The sequence below is a fragment of the Fulmarus glacialis genome, unplaced genomic scaffold (assembly GCF_000690835.1).
Source record: "Fulmarus glacialis isolate BGI_N327 unplaced genomic scaffold, ASM69083v1 scaffold36038, whole genome shotgun sequence".
NCBI classification, from domain to species: Eukaryota; Metazoa; Chordata; class Aves; order Procellariiformes; family Procellariidae; genus Fulmarus; species Fulmarus glacialis.
The window spans coordinates 10,987-28,590 of NW_009226929.1; the positions used below are offsets into that span (position 1 = coordinate 10,987).

The window sequence follows — 17,604 nt, forward strand, 5'->3', positions numbered from 1 at the left end:
ACCGCTTTACATTAAGTGTACAACTACTTTTAAATATGACGTGGGTTTTCAATATATTGTTGAAACAAACTAACGTTAGGGCTACAGCCAAGCCTGCAAAATGAACTATGCAGAACCAGGGCATGCAGTACGTAAGTACACAGTAATTGTGGTAAGCCAAGGTGCCACAGCATATGTGATCAGATGGACTAGGTATATATAGGCTGCCATTTGATGTTAGCCAATTGCTTAGAAAAGCCACAGCACTGAGAAAAGAATCTTTTGCTCTTCCAAGATTTTCTTCATTTTAATTGCAATAAAGAATAAAAATAGAAGATAGAGGACAAAACTTTCTTTTGTTTGGGTTGTACTCAGTTAACACTTCATAATCGAAGAAAAAAAAATTTGTTTCAAGCAGTTCAGTCAAAACCCGAAGAAACTCTGTAAGCCACAAATCTTTAATAGAACTGTTACAGAATTATATTATCAAATTAAAGACTACTGACAAGCATGCTTACTGTCCTATGAAACAGGCACATCACCAAGAAAAATATACCATTGCATCAATAACATGAGCCTATTTTATCTACACAAGACGAAACCAGCAAGCAATGAGACATGAATGAATTGCTGGGAAAGTTTATTTTTAAGCTCTGACTTGACACAGAATGTACTTTGCAATACAAATTCTGAAGTTAATTCATTTACATTCAGAACATTCAAACAGGTAAATAAATTCAAGACAGAACAATCACCAGTTTTGCTTTAAAACATTTAATGATATCATTACAGCAAACTGCGAACAAACTACTAGGTAAACAATTAAAACCTCATTTATACTAAAGTACTATACAGAATCATAAGTACTATTTTGAAGTTTGTAAAAGCAACACAGTAATGCCTTTGCAGATTAGTCTTCGTACTTCATACACAGCATGCAGCAGAACTACTAGCAAACAAAAGCTGGTTTTCTCTGAACACTAATTAGAAACTCAAGAATGCAAGTCATAAGGGCAGGAAGAAAGACAAATCCTTAAGAAAAATATGACTTACCAGACAGACAAGTTTAGCTGTGTCTCAAATGCAGAGGAAGTAAGAAATTTCTGTATATGTAGATCTTGTTTATTTAGCCCTTTACGAAGGTTTCTTTCAAGAAATTAATTTAACTCACATGCAAGAGTCTGCAAAAGAAAAAGAGAAAGAATCTGAGCTGCTGGCTGATGTTTTTGTTCTAAGAACATTTGAGCTATTTTCAGCAGCAATGGGCTTGCCTACAATCAAAATGAAAATGCAACACAGAATAACCAGCCTCCCAGCCCAAGCTGGGGGGGAAAAAAAAAAAAAAAAAAAAATCAGGAAATCCATAGCAAAAAACTTTGTTCATTGTCCCAATTTTTATTTAAAGAAACAGAAAGAGCAGGGAACAAGCACTGTGGATGATGAACGAAAATACTGTTAAAAGAAAATCTGGGACCTTGAAGACTATTACCTGAGGCTCAGGAAATGAACCACCGTGGATATTTTTAATGTGAAAAACACATTTTGAGTTTGGTAATCTCTTAAGATGCTTTGCCTTCTTTACACAAGGGGTCATCTGAGATGGAAATACTTCTATTTGCATTTAAGTGCATCATATCTGGCTGGTATACACATCCAAGGACAAGACAAATCAGTTTACCAAGATTGAAGCCAGTAGTTTGTTTCTAGTTTGCATCTTAACTTTCCAGTTTCAGCACCAGTGCTATTTTGGAAGTTTAGTGACCTGAAGCTGCTGGCACTCCATTGTTTCTACCAGGGCCATTCAGTGACATGACAAAGATCTCCCTGCCCTCTTCTGCCACACCCCCAACCAGCCAGCTTACCCTCCCATAATGTAAAAATACTGGGAAACTTAAAGTATCAATACAAATTAATGACTATAGGAAAAGACCTAAAAACGTCTTGATGGGTACATAAAAGCTAATTACTTTGAAGTTTCAGACAACACATGTAAACTAAGTCAGTGGAAAACCACCATTGCTATTTAACTTTTTGCAGCTTCTTCTGGTACAGGAAGACGCTTCCAAGATGTCCCTCTATATATCTCAGCAATTCTGACAGACACAACTTACTTTGCTTCACCAGAACAACTTTTCATACATGTCCACACTGTTAGGCACTGCCACTGAAAAACTTGTTACTTTTTTCCAAGGAAAAGCTATGAGATTTGAAGTTGCTCTCTACTCAAAACCTAAAACAGGCTGGTGTGGTAAAATTACAAAATGTTTCAATATCTATTAAATTTCCAATCAAGTCTACTTAAGCACACTCATTTGAAAACATATTAGAGCGCCATGGGTCACCTTAATTTCTGATTTATTTGTGAACCGTAACTATTTGAAAGCTATACTGACACATGAAACAGGATGCCAGACACACAGGCTATTTATAAACTATTAAAATAGTAAAGCAATGCCCATTGTTAATAACAAACACAAAAATCATATTTGTTCCTGAAGACTCATATAAAAATCGTTATCTATAATACACCTATAACAATAACGAAAAAGCTGCCGCATGTGAAAATACAGCACAAATTCTTTCTGGATTAGCTCAAAAGCATCCCCTCCTTTTAATCCCAGCTATTTTTAGTGTTACTGTAGTTAAAAGCAGCTACAACAAAAAACACAACTCCACAAACTCTAAATACCAACCCGTTAAATTAATCATTATTGCTGCTTCATTCCAAATGGCTAGTTTAGGACTATCATTTTACCACAAAACTAGTTCACAGAAGTTAAAAAGCTCAGTTTATATTTAACTTGAGATCCATGAACAAAGAAATTTAAGGACTCCAATAGCTTAAATTTCAGACAATGTATGAATGTGTGAATTATAGCTAGCTTGAAAGCTGCAATGGTCAGGTAGAACATGCAGTGTATTTTGTAATTAAATACAAGACCTGTGTGTACCAGACCATTAGTGTCAGATGCTACATTACCTTGCTATCCATAATGCTTTCATCTGGTGATTACAAGCTAAATCAACAAATATCTGTATGCCAAATACTAATACTACACAAATATGAAAATAGAAGAATGTGTTAAAATCATTATTAGCAGTATCAATTTACTACTGAAGTAATACAATACACAATGCTTTGCAGCACAGCATTTCTTTTCTGAAGCATTTTCTCAGAAGGCAGATTTACCATTAGCTGATTTACCATCAGCGCTTAACCCATTTTGGTACCTTATTTCTTCATACACTCTCTGCAACTGTTTTTGTGTAAATAACAATTTGCCCATTAGTATTTATAGCATTTACTCAACATGACAAAAGCACTGTTTTGGTATATACTGAGATGTGCTTTAACTACTGGATATAAATCAGATGATCTTTATCTACAGAAAACATTAGAAGCCATAAATATCATATATACCATCTAGGTCTCAAAGAGAAATATATCTGTATGTTTATTAGTAAAACAGGTAAATATGTCACTACTACCAAGATTATCACCTTATGCTTTTCAGAGACTGATGATAATCGTATCTCCCATTTTGTGGCTATCAGCAACACTAAAATCAAGCACATAATTTCTTTAGTGGCACACTGCAGTGCAATTTAATCAATGGTTGGTATTAAGCAATTCAAACACGACCAAGAAGTGTACGGTTCACATTGCTAATGTAGGTACTTGGTGCAAGTCTCCAAGAGCTCCATGACCAGAAGCTACAGGACAGAGTTCTGGTAAACCAGAAGAAAGAATCTTGATAGATGGGAGATACGGAAAATTGTTCAACATGCTGATAGACAAAAGAGCTGCAAACCTGCTCCACTGCACAGATTCATACAAAGGAAATCTTGACTTTTCTAGACCTAACCTTTCAAACACAGTTGAGTCACTGAAGCTTCACATGGAATGGCTGACTTCTCCTTTTGAGAAGTCTCCCTGTGGACGTTTCAAGATATGTAGATGAACACTGTTCTACACACGTTTCTATTCAGATCTTTTAATAGTAGTGGAATACCTTCTAGTAACATGATAATGTGTCTAAGTGAATTGCATGTTACCTGCTCCAGGAAGAAACAAGGAGTATGGATAAGATTTTTCTCATTTTTTATTTTTTCCAAATAACCATGTTTCTTGAACTTGAACTGAACTATGATAGGTAACATTAAATGCATTTAACATTAGAGAATGCAAGTGCTGTTCATTTGCAGAAGTCTCTTAAGAGTTCATTCATAGAACTGTCCATTTCAATCTCTGAAATGAGTATTTCCCAGATTACAGAAAAAAAATCTACAGAAGGACAGGAGGGAAGCTATCAACCACATACTTTGTCCTGGACTTCAGGTAGTCTTGCAAATGACCACATATGATCCTGAAGGATCTTACAAATAAGAATGAACCCTTTTTCAATGACTCAGGTGTGCTTTCAGTAGCTTCCACTGCTGAAGCAATGGAGCTATGAAGAAGCGTGGCCATTCTCCTGGACAGGTTGGAACACCTAGTTACACATACATTATATAAACCATTACTTGTAGTTGTTCCTACATGATGTAAAATAAATGAAAAACACATGGACACATGCGTTAACTGAACCTACTGCCAGGGATGCCTATCTTCAGACAAATGCATCACATGCCTATAAAGCCAAAGGATGAATATAGATTGGAAAAGATTAATCTCTAGTGACATCAGTTTAATTCTTAAAGTTCAGCTAGATGTTAGTATTTTAGGTTTGGCATCATCAGATGAGTTGTAATCAGCCTTCACCTACGCTCAGTATGAACATGCTCAGGAATGAAAGGATGACAATGGTCACAAGTTGATCAGAACACGCACCTCAACAGTCTGTTTCTTCAGAATTGGTTTGAGGTTCATTTCTTTGAAGGAAATAATCAACACCTCACTTGGAACATTTCTGCTCTATTTCACTCATACCTGATATTTACAGATATTTACAATTACCACAAAACTACTAAAAAGTTATTTATTGATGGTCAGTTTATACTTTTTCTCCTACTTAATATGTTAGGATCAATCATTATGTGTTAGCATAGGAAACCTGGTATAAATTTCCCACCAATGAGAGCTTCATTTTTATATATGAACTTCTGTAGAAAAGAATAAAAAAATTACGTCAGCCCCTTTCTCCTATTCCAAAACTTCTAGGGCCTCATTAGCCATAAAAGCTTCTTAAATTCTCACTAGGGCAAATCTATGCACTGATCAAAAGTCACAATAAGCTTCCATTAAGTACAATAATCAAGACTTCACTGACGATTAACAGGTAGGAAATAGGTAGGTAAGCACCGCAGACAGCTTTCTTCTATATTAACAGTTCTTGCCCTCCCCCCATCATTAAATGCACTTGGCATTCTAGCCAGGTTACTTCTAAATACATCTTGATGCCCTATGTCATCGTGCATGCCCCAGCCTCATGTAATGGCGGTAGCTTAAGAATTGTCATATTAGAATGACAGCACACATAACAATGACTACAAATACACACACAGTTTTCTTTAGTTGGATAGGTATAAAAAAGTACTTTGGAAATTTCCTAGACCATCATATGAAAAAGAACAACTCCTGAAAAACCTTCAACATTAAAAAACCCACATAAACAACAAATCCTGTATTTCAGTCTCTATTACAGTTTCATTATGGAATCATAGAATCATAACGGTTGGAATCATTGAGTCCAACCGTCAACCCAACACCACCATGCCCACTAAACCATGTCCCTAAGCGCCTCATCTACACGCCTTTTAAATACTTCCAGGGATGGTGACTCAACCACTTCCCTGGGCAGCCTGTTCCAAGGCCTGACCACTCTTTCAGCAAAGAAACTTTTCCTAATGTCCAATCTAAACCTCCCTTGGCCATTAGAGGCCATTAGAGCTGCACTTGTGTTCCTCAGAAAGCACTCAAGAGCCAGCCAAGAGTTATCAGGCAATCTCTGATCCAGCTGATTATTTGAGAAGCCTTCTGAATTTGTTACAGAAGTCTTTTACTGATAACTCTCACATTTGAAAGACATGGATCAAGATATCAAGTACTAAGGATCATGCTCTCTCACTTCATTAACACCAACTTATCTTTGTGCAAAATGGCAGATGTTTGATGAAGAGTTGCCTCTGCTGTTGTTCTCTAAAACAGCAGATCTGTGTTCTCTTTAAAAGACACCATCTGTCTTTAACTATATTCAGTTCTTATTTTTGACTTTGGAATTTGTTAAGTCTGCTCCCCCCAGTTACAATAAAATTTTGTCTGGTGATAGAAGAAAAATTATGTAAGACTGAAACCCCTTGCCAGGTTTTTGTGAAAGATGTTTTGTAAATAAGCAGCTCTGCCATCACAGTAAGTTGAGCTTACTATACAACTTAAAACTTGCTTTTCAGGAATCTTGATATATATGAGAACTTTTACAAAAGCTACAAAGTGTCACTGTCTTTATAGTTAGACGTTTCTGAAGATGTAAAAAGCTTTGATATAGAGTCAGCATCTATGAATTTGTGACTTTCTTTATGCTTCTTTGAGATCTAATATACTAAAACCAAAACAATGTAAGACGCTTATCAAGACAATACATCTATGGAAAATTCATCTGTTTTCTAAATAGAAGCTGGAAAGACAGCTAGTACCAGATTTTCTGTGAGCCACCTTTGGCAAAACTGAATTAAATTTCATTGCTGCAGCTTTAGTTTGATATCTAAGGACTCAAAACCAATGTTTTGTCAGTCATTGAAATGGTTATAATTTTTATATGTTTAATGACAGCATTATATAATACAGAATCCTTTAAAAATTACAATACCTTTACCTGAGCACCAAATAAATACATTAAAAAAATAAGGACACTCTCAAGCCTGAAGTGAAATCACATGCATTTAAAAAACCCAACTATTAAAAGCATATTATCTAAATATTTAGAGCCTCTTGGTCATCTACTGTAACCAATTCCAATACTTATGCCAATTTCATATAACTGGCAGCAAACCATATAACTGCTCTCCTAATGATGTGAAAAGCGACTACAATCTATCACTATGAAACTGGACCAAGAGAATGATAGGCCTGCTAAGAGCACGATTCTGCTAGTAAAACTAACTTCCTCTAAGAGTAAACAGTTAAAAACATATGGGGAAATAAATATGAAAAGGCCTTTTCAGGAAATGGAGAACAGAAGCTTATTGTTTATCTCGCTCTTGATATACACCGCTAGTCCATTGTTTCAAGAACTTTGTACAAGGTTATTTGTCTTTCAAATTAATTTTCTGCTAGAATGTGTTCAAATACTGTGTAAGATTGTGGGTTTTTTCGGGGGGCGGAGGGTGCTGGGGGCATTAGGGAGCAGGGTTTCCCTAAAGGCCTAAACCTCAGACATGTAAACGAGTGAGGACTCTAAACCTGCAACGCTCATTGTGACTTACCAACTCCAACGACTGGGTTTGTTGAACTAGCTGCTCAAAAGGATTTTTGAGCCCAAATCCAAAGTGATAATCTTTAAAACACCCCTTTTACATATACTCAAATTACTAAGCATCTATATATCTTTTAACGGTAAAGTTGCCAGTAACCTAAAATTCTCCTGCTGGACCAAGCAAGCGGTGTCTCACCTTGATGAAACCACTTTGGTGACAGCTGTCACGTACGAACTTGTGTTTTATCAACCTTGCATCTTACAACCTTACATCCATAAGATGTTCTCAGGTTATTTTCACTCTTCATAAAAACCATGGAAGATGGTGTTACCCCACCACATTTTATTTTTTTAAAAAATACTGCACTGATGGTTGTTAAAACATCTGCCACAGATACTGAAAAGCTGCATTAAATTTCCAGAAGGATTTACAGTCACACCTCCCACTTTGCTGACACAGAATACTAAGCATCAAGCTACTGTCTGGTCTTTTGAGGACACTGGCCCATCTTTCATAAAGTAATTACAGACTTCATGTGGCTCACAGAACAAGAGTCTGACTCTCTCTCTTTAGCTCAATAAAGAGAATTTACCTAGGAGAAAGGAAAATCTGAGTGACTGCCTCTCCTCCAGTTACTCTGAAATATTAACGCCCTAACAATATATTCTGAAATATTAACACCCTCCTACAGCTGGCCGTGGATAAGACTATGCCTCCTTCTCAAGGGAGAATTGCCATCACTAGGCTCTGAGGCCATGCATGCTCCTGTGCACAGCTGCCCCTCTCAGCCTCAAGCTAGCTGGTCCATGCAAAGCAAAAGAAATTCACAGAAGAAACACAAGTCCCAGTTCCCTCCTTTCACTTCACAAAGATTCAAGTTACACAAGGCCTAATGCCATTCTGCTATGTCTTAAACCACCAGATTATGGCCAGGCCAGCTTTACACCTCTGCATTCTGTATTGAGTTTCTATTCCAATTACCATGACTAAATCCACAAAGGAATTTAGGCTTCTCAATAATTAACACAACAGTGTTCAGCCAATTTGCTAAGCTGTCAAGTTAGTAAAGAAAAAATAAGGAACCTATATGAAAAACAGTCCTTAGCTTTACCAATCAAGTAATTTTAACATTTTCTACTACTCATAGCATAGAGGGTAGGCGACAGCAGACCTACCGCAACTGAAACTTTCAGGCACCAAACCCCAGGGTGAAAGGAATGATACTTGTCACCTCAACTGAGTACAAAACCTCTCACTAGAAATCAAACAACAGGTAAAAGCATCTTTCCTTAAATGTTGCTTTAGTCAGTTTATCCGTTTTGCTACTATAATCCACCTAACTGAAAACACAACCTAAAGACATAAGCAACGGTGCAAAGCTTTGAAGGCTTCCAGCTTCCGGTGGGTAACACTTCAACATTTTAGAATACAAGCTAATACTGGCAGAGTCTGGTGTTTCTCTGGTATCTTTTTTTTCCAAGATACTGATCTCAAAGGCAGTATCTGTTCTTCAGCAACACCCAGTATTTGCATTTGGGTTTCCAACCTCTAATTGCAACACAGGATATTAACATCATAAAAACAGCTAAAGTCAGCCAAAGCTCATGGAGATACAATTGCTTCAGCAAACTCTGAGTTTGCTGCTCACAGTTTCATGCAATCATGACAGTTATCAGTCCTTCAGGCTGCAAAGAAGGCAGTTACTTTAAGAGGTCAGGTACATGCCAACAGTGGACTAAGCCATTTGCAGTTACACTGCCTCCACCTTTGCCCACCTTCACGTTGCTCATTGGTGAGAAAAGGTGCTGCCAAAATGCCTGAGCCTACCAAGCCAGCTCCTGCTCCCAGCAAGATCTCCAAGAATGCTGTCACCAAAACCTGAGAGAAGGGCTACAAGCAACATAAGAATAGCAGAAAGGAGAGTTACTGCACCCATCAGTATAAGGTGCTGAAGCATATCCATTGTGAGACTGGTATCCTAACCAAGGCCATGAGGGCATCATGAACACCTTTATCAATGACATTACTGAATGTATCACTGGAAAAGCATGTCATCTAGCACATCATAAGGAATGCCTGACCATCAGTTCCTGAGAGGTGGAGTCTGCCATGCACTAGGAGCTGCCCAGAGAGCTGTCCAAGTGTGCCATGCCCGAGGGAACCAAGGCTGCCGTGCAAATACAGCAGATCCAAGATCTAAAGTGTGCTTTTGCCTAAGGACTTGGGGGTACTGGTGGATGAAAAGCTGGACATGAGCAGACAATGTCCACTTGCAGCCAGAAAGCCAACCGTGTCCTGGGCTGCATCAAAAGAGGCTTGGCCAGCAGGTCGAGGGAGGTGATTCTGCCCCTCTCCTCTGCTCTGGTGAGACCCCACCTGCAGTACTGCGTCCAGCTCTGGAGCCCTCAGCACAAGAAAGACATGGACCTGTTGGAGCGGGTCCAGAGGAGGGCCACAAAAATGATCAGAGGGACGGAACACCTCTCCTATGAGGACAGGCTGAGAGACTTGGGGTTGTTCAGCCGGGAGAAGAGAAGGCTCTGGGGAGACCTGATTGCGGCCTTTCAGTACTTAAAGGGGGCTCATAAGAAAGATGGGGACAAACTTTTTAGTAGGGCCTGTTGCGACAGGACAAGGGGGAATGGTTTTAAACTAAAGGAGGGTAGATTCAGACTAGATATAAGGAAGAAATTTTTTACAATGAGGGCGGTGAAACACTGGTACAGGTTGCCCAGAGAGGTGGTAGATGCTCTACGCTGGAAACGTTCAAGGTCAGGTTGGACGGGGCTTTGAGCAACTTGATCTAGTTGATCTAGTTCACTGCAGGGGGGTTGGACTAGATGATCTTTAAAGGTTCTTTCCAACCCAAACCATTCTATTATACTATCTGCATCACATTCTGGCAGAACTTGAAGTCAACTTGAACTCTCCTCATAACCACATGCTTTTACCCCAAACTACACATTCTTATGCCTTCGCGCGAGTTGTTTCTATAGACTGATTCTGAAGGGATTTTTGATGGGATAGCAGTGAGAGGCTGGTTATTCATGAAGGGTGCGAAAAGAGATCTGGCTACAAACCAAGCCATGTCACCTTGTAGGAAATCACAAACCATTGTGACTTTGGGCAATATCAGAAGCAGCAGACTGAATTTGAGTCAGTTCTCCCACGATCTCTCATACCATCAAAGAGAAGGGATCTCCAGGTCATCTTGTTCATCTGCTTCATAACAGCAAAATTGACAGCAAGTGTATCATTCCTGACAAGTATTTGATCAGCCTGTTTCAGAAGGCACCCAGCAAGAAAGATATCCCAACTTCTTTAGACGCTCCAGTACTTAGTTATCCTTAGCATTAATTGTTTTTCCTAGCTCTAACCAAAGTATCCTTTCCTGCAATTTAAGCCTGAAATTAAGCAGTTCAGGTGATTTAGATACACAGAATCAAGCTCAAATTCAAAAAAATACACAAGTCAAAGCAGGACCAGAGCTGCCCAACTGCCAGCCTACACCTTCTTTACATTGCATTGCACACAGACAGCACAGCAAATTTGAGGGCCTGCAGGGTAACCATAGATATCAGTGAGGCTTAGCCAATAGATAACACTAAAGGAAGTAATATGACTTAAAGAAAATACTATGTTAGATTGGGACTCAGCTCAAAATCTCTTACAGATTTAGAAATCACCTTATTCAAGAGTAAAGCTGAATCACTGCTTTCTTCAAAGGTGCCATGGACCGCCCCCCCCCCCCGACACCCGAATCAGCTCAGTGGGCACAGTAAAGCTGTTTATCACCCTTCCACTTCTAAGAAGCTGGAACTGGCCTGTCAAGCTTGTGGCTTCATGCTATTGGCAGGCACAGACATAATTTATGAAGTTAGGCCTACACAATAAAGACAATTGATAAATTATACACAGCACGAACTATGATTCCCACAGAGAAGTTCAAAAGCTCTAGGGCTGCAAGAGCCAGAATGGAAAACCCAGGGCATCGGAGTGTGACCAGTATCAATATACATCTTAGCTAGAAACATCAAAGCTCTCAAGGCTTTATGAAATTGAGCATGACCCCCCAAAAACAGGCTTTAACATGTTGGTGATTCCCAGAGAGACACAGACAGTAGCTGCCTCATGTTTTCTTTCCCACTCACACATCAGTAGATAAATGTAAGGACTCAACATGTAAGTTCACCTGCAATTGGTCAGAGCAATATCATCACCAGATGTATACAGCTGGATGTTATTACATAGCAGCATGCTCATACTGTCTTGAAAGGCCAAAGCTACAGTATCTTGTTAACTGCATACATTTGGCTCAGAATTGTACAAGAAAGTTTCATGCCCTGGAGAACTTGCAACTGGTTTTTTGGATTTGAAAGTCTTGACACCCCAATTGCAGTATTATTGAAACTGATGCTTCCCAGACAATCCAAATACAGATGGTTGTAACTTTGAGGACAGATAAGTTACATAAGTATGTTAAAGAAAGGGAATAATACAGTAGCAGGAAGCTGCTAAACGAGGTTTATTTTTTTGGTGATGGCAAATCACCTGGGCAATCTCCTCTTCTGCAGTATGATGTATCATGATTAACAGGAAATCTCTAAAGCAAAAAACTGATCCCTTCCTGTTCAAATCTCTTTATTCCTGAAGATCATCATTGCCCCAGAGATTTGACAGTTCCTCGCACTAGAAGCTTGGAGGGAAAGGAGGACTTAGCTTCTAGGAAATTCTTCAGCTTCAGCTTCAAAAGGTGAAGTTACAGCACAATGCCAACATTCCCCAGCAGATACTCTATACCCAAATTAGCCCTAGCCCACTAGGAGAACGGCTCAGGAAATCAGTGCTGAGTTTTCATTTGTTTTGCCTTCTTGTTAACAGAAGCACATTAGTATGTAGTCATTTATCATGTATTGCTACAGCTAAGGAAAAATGAGGGCTCTTTTACAGTTTTTGTTTGCTATTTGTGTTCTCTATAGTACCATTAATTGCAGAACAGGCTACTAGTTTGAAACACTTGTTTGAGCTATATTCATGCTTTTCCTAGCTGGGGAAAGACAAGTTGATGGTTGCTGTGTTTAAGGCAACACAGGATGTTACAGCTGTATTGCCAGCTAATTGCTCTACGTTGACTTATTTGCAGGCCAGAGCTAATTTTTCAGCTAACAGAACTAGACCCTCATTTAAGTGGCAAGTACAGTGACAAGACAGAAGTTGTCGTGGGTGACGTTACTTAAAGGATTTTTAGCAACTTCCTAATTCTCCTCCATCAATACACTTTTATTGCTGATCAGTGAACATCATTAATTAATAAAGAATCTAAAACTGCAGCCATATTTTCCACCAAAGGTTTTCTCCCTGCATAGAAAAATTCTTCCACAAGTAAGATAGTCTACAGACACAGTTCGAAACTAACAACTTCCTTGCTATCTCCGTTTTTGGTAGCCAGTACGACACATGATGAAGGGCTACACACACTTTTCAAGAGATGCAGTGTATACTCCTTATGAAAATCAGGCCTTTTAAGAGATCCCAATTCATATAACAAAGGCCAATGCCAACTAGGAAGGTGGAGAGGAAAGTTCTCGAAAGTATTCTCAAACAGCAACAAAGTGACAGTTGGAATAATATGACTATATGTATTTTGCACATTGGGTAAAGGAAGCAAGCAGCACTTGAGTCCCTATCATAGACCTAAATCCATGGCAGTTGAAGTTATACAGAAGAAGGCTTGAAGAGCAGAAATGAAAACATTACAATAACATTCAGGCAGATCTTAAGATACGTGAGAAGTGGAAGTCAAAGGTAATATAATTTGAAGTAGATATTCTATTTTGTATCCCTGAAGTTTTACACTTATTAGGTAATTTCCTCTCTTTGAAAAATAAGCATATGGAAAGGCGGATTTCCCTTCCTAGAAATTGTTTACTTCCTCAGAACTTTAACATCCTCTGTTTTTCAAAGTCATCCACCTATTAATAATAAAAGCTCAAAAGACCTCTTTTTGCCTCAAGCTTTTAAATTTTCATCAGCTTGGTCCTGTTCAAAACAGAAATTCTCAATTCTAACCCTTAGACAAAGATCACTACAAGCAACAATGGACTGATAAACGTTTGCACTTAAGAAAACTAAAGGATGAAGTCAGTGACTTCTGGCATCCTCTGCTTCTAAAACGGCTTGAAAGCTTTACATATACGGCAAGGCAAAATTGAGAAGTTGAAGGTAAATTTTCTCTACTAAATTTATACAGGATAGTTAATCATCCCAGTTTTCTATCTTACCTCCTGAAAGAGAACATAGAGATAAAAAAATTGTCAAATGTGTTGTACATAAAACCATCAGAAGTAGACATATTAGACATATCTTAGAAGTTTAATTATTATGAATTTAGTGTCCAAACCACATTAAGCTCCTTGCATTGCCTTGCCTTCTTCTACGAACCCACTGACTTGCAACTTAAGCTCATGCACATTTGATTCCTACAGCAATTAAACAAATTGCCCATAAGGAAAACATTAGAAAAGCATTTAATGTTAATTTTTTAGCCTTTGCATTCTGATCAGCAGGGTGAAAAGAAATGGCATATGATCGACAATTATCTGAAGACTAGAGTTTGAAACCAGAGTACAACAACAGAGTGGGGGAAATCACTAATAGTTTTACATAGTGTTTGTACAGCTTTTGGTTATTTATAACAAAGTCAGCTTATGATAGACTGATGTCATGAACTAGAAACATGTGAGTCAAGATCCAAGTCTAAACGGTCCCTGAGTTGAGTACTTCAAACCATTTTTACAGTACTTCTAAAAATAGAAATAGCACTGAAACATAAACAAAATAAACCTCTACGCTAACAATTGTTATGTGATCCATACCTAAAGAAGTCAACATACGAAATCTTTTTATTATACAATATTGAAACATTGCTGCCTTTGTAACGACAACATATCTCTATTTCCTGATTCATCCTCTTCATGAAACTAAGGTGACACCTTAACTTGATTTAGATGGTGACATTTCAAACTTTCAGGTGTGTCTGACACAGACAGCACAGAAAGTTAAGCATGATAAAACACCAAAACCACACTGACCTCAATTTTCAAGTCTGGTTAGCATTTGTAGGATCCCAGCTTGAAAAGAACAGCATAATTTGAAAGTAACTTCTGATGTTCATCAAGTTTTAGGAGGCAGAACTAATTACGTATCTACCAGGACATTAAAAAAAAAAAAAAAAAGATAAAATGTGTGTATATACACATGTAAAGCCATTTCCAGTAATAAATATACTGTAAATAAGGTTAGCAGATTCATTCAGATGGTGCCAACCTTTTCCACACAGATTTCACTAATGATAATAAGACTTAAATGCCTATGTGAACTTAAAAAAAAAAAAAAAAAAATCATTATTTCAAGTGACAGAAATAGACACAAGTACAACACTTTTTTCATCTTTTATTTAAATCTTTCTAGTATTCTCCAAAAGGCATTTACTAGGCATTTTGGGCTGAACCTAAAACTAGAATAGTAAAAAGCTGGATACTAAGGCCTTTTCAGTGGCATTTTAAAAGCACACAAATTTCCTGTAACTATTTTTAATAAATTCAGGGAGGACATCTATCATTGCCTTCAAAGAGAGAATACAGACCAACAAGGGCTGCCGAAGATACCATAGTCTATAATAGTTTCATTTGTAAGCTTCATTTTGCTAAACTTATCTCTGCCCTCTTCAAACAAACATTTAAATAAATTCTAAGTTCCTTGTTTAGAATGTGTCTTTGGAAAGAATACTATATACACCCAGGTTTGAGGTAAGTCACGGAAGAACAACTATCTTGAAGTCATGACCTCGCTTTTAAGAGTTATTCAGACTACATTCTTGCAAGCCTAAACTTGAATCTTAACTTCGGCACTTGCAGCAGGAGATACTAATTTAGGATTATGAGAAACTGCAAATTAGATTTCACAGTTTTGCAAATCTAAGGGTCCAGATTTTACAATCGTATACTGTACCCACCAAAAGGGGGTAGGAGCCTCAGAAGTATAGTTCCGAACTTATCCCTAAAAAGTTCACTAATAAAACTATTTGCTTTTGGGCACTGAGGAACTAAAAACTCTTTTAGCTCTTTAAAAAGGTCCTCAGTAAAAACTATCCATGTCAACACTAGAGAAAATAAGTCCAATAACAAAAGGAGTGGCTTCTTCTAAGAAGATTTAATTTACATATATGATTAGAATGTTTTTACAATTTCAGGTATTGAATGTGAAACTTTCACAGCGTTATCTGCAATTAGTTCAGAAAACCACACTTTTAATAAACATAAAGAGAAGCTGTTCCTAAACATACTGGAAGATAAAGTCCATAGAAGTCGAACTAAAATTTATACAATACTGAGGATGACAGTAGAGTTACATAGATTTCTGAGAGCACTACACACAAGAAAGCTTGCAACGTAATTATTCTTTTAAGCCATGCTTGAACTCAAGCCACCTTCAAACTTCCAGCTCAGCTGATAATTTGAAAGCCAAGAACGTGCACTAAGAAATGGACACCTTCTATAAAGAATTTGCAGCCCTAATACACAGGTGTATATAATGCAAAACACACAAGGCACCCCACTAACCTTCTAACAGAATTTGCCCCAGTTAAAATAAATCCGTATAAAACTAATGGACAGGAATTAGAATGGAGAATTGACAGCAAATATACAGACATAGCAGAAGAAGCAGATAGCTCAGAGCGTAAATAGCCGCTTCATAGATGGCTTGGGGTACTGACTTCAGAATCAGAGAATCAAGTTCCCTCTTTTACAACGGCCAGCTAAACTAAGCACCGTAGCAGCTTCTTTTATGAAGTGTTACACTTGCCTCCAAACTACCTACTGCCTGACCCCTACCCTCAGAATTGCATTATTCCGTTGCTGGTGGAGGACAGCTAGAGAGAATCCCATTTCCATCACGGATATTCACATACCTATCTATATATCCATAAAACATGGGCCAAACTTCTAACGCTTCATCTAAAGTTCTTACGAACAGCCAAGACTTGACCATTTGGGTCTCCCAAGAATAAAATGCAACATAAAGAATAAACCACAGAAGAGGATCAATTTGTTTTCAAATCTGCAAATTGGGATTGAAATTCTTAAGTGTACATATGAACACTAAAAAACAATTTTAAAAAAAAATCTGTGGGATGCCCTGGCACACTGTGTATAGGTCAGAAATTTGACTAGAATGAAAATATGATTTTTTTTTTTTTTTTTTTTTTTTTTTACAAAAACATGAAAGACCTTGGATACTCGAGCATGTGAATTCCTCAAGGACCAGGCTCATTTTTCCTCACACCTGCTTCCCCTTTGCTCTCCTAAGCAGTGTGTTATAGCTTCTCCTAAAAGGACTGATTTCTCCACAGCATTTTTGAAGTCTGATCTTTTTTTTCTTTTTGGTCCCCCATCAGGAATGCTATGGTTTAGGCCCCTGTCATCACACAATTTAACTACAGTATCTGGGCCCACAGCTTTCTGATCTATGCAAAATGCACCCTACAAGACCAGTCTATTTTTTTTGCTTTGAAGCCATCGTACCTGTCCCTGCCGCAGAACAGTGGGCACATACAGCTGGCTCCTTGTCTTCTCACTGCAGTAATTATATTTCTCCTCTTCCCTTTCAAGCACTTCCAGAATTCTCTCCCTGTCTCCTCTTGCAACTCCCAAAACTCTCATCACAACTTTGGACAATATCTGCTCAGATTTTCCCACGTAGGTTTCATGCATTTGTAAGAAGCAGTAGCATTTTATCATAAGATCAATTTCCAAGTTTATCTACAAAGCTACTATTTGCTTGTTCCTCAAACTCCTTTTAAATATTAATTCCTGCTATAGGAAATCAGGAAACTACTGGTGTCATGGTCAATTAGTGGTCAAAGCCATCTGTTAACAAATCTGCCCTTCAGTTTACCTTTGCAATCAAGTGTGTTTCATCTTTTATGTTCAGCACCTATTGCAAAGAGAACTTGACCCCAATCCTTTCTTTGCATGGTGATGACCTAATATTGATAGAAACAATTAAACACAAGTTTCCTTTCAAATAGCAACTCAGATGACAGTCGTCTTATCCATTCATTAGGAAATAATTCATCTGCCCTTTCTCTTCTGATGGCTAATGACACAAGAGAGTGAATGCCAGAACTGAAAGTGGAATGCACCTACGTAG

General features: G+C 38.0%; 1 pseudogene; it reads left to right on the top strand.

Moving 5' to 3' along the window:
• The first annotated feature begins 9,205 nt into the window (after window positions 1–9,205).
• On the top strand, window positions 9,206–9,609 carry LOC104071953 (annotated as a pseudogene).
• Window positions 9,610–17,604: the final 7,995 nt, after the last annotated feature.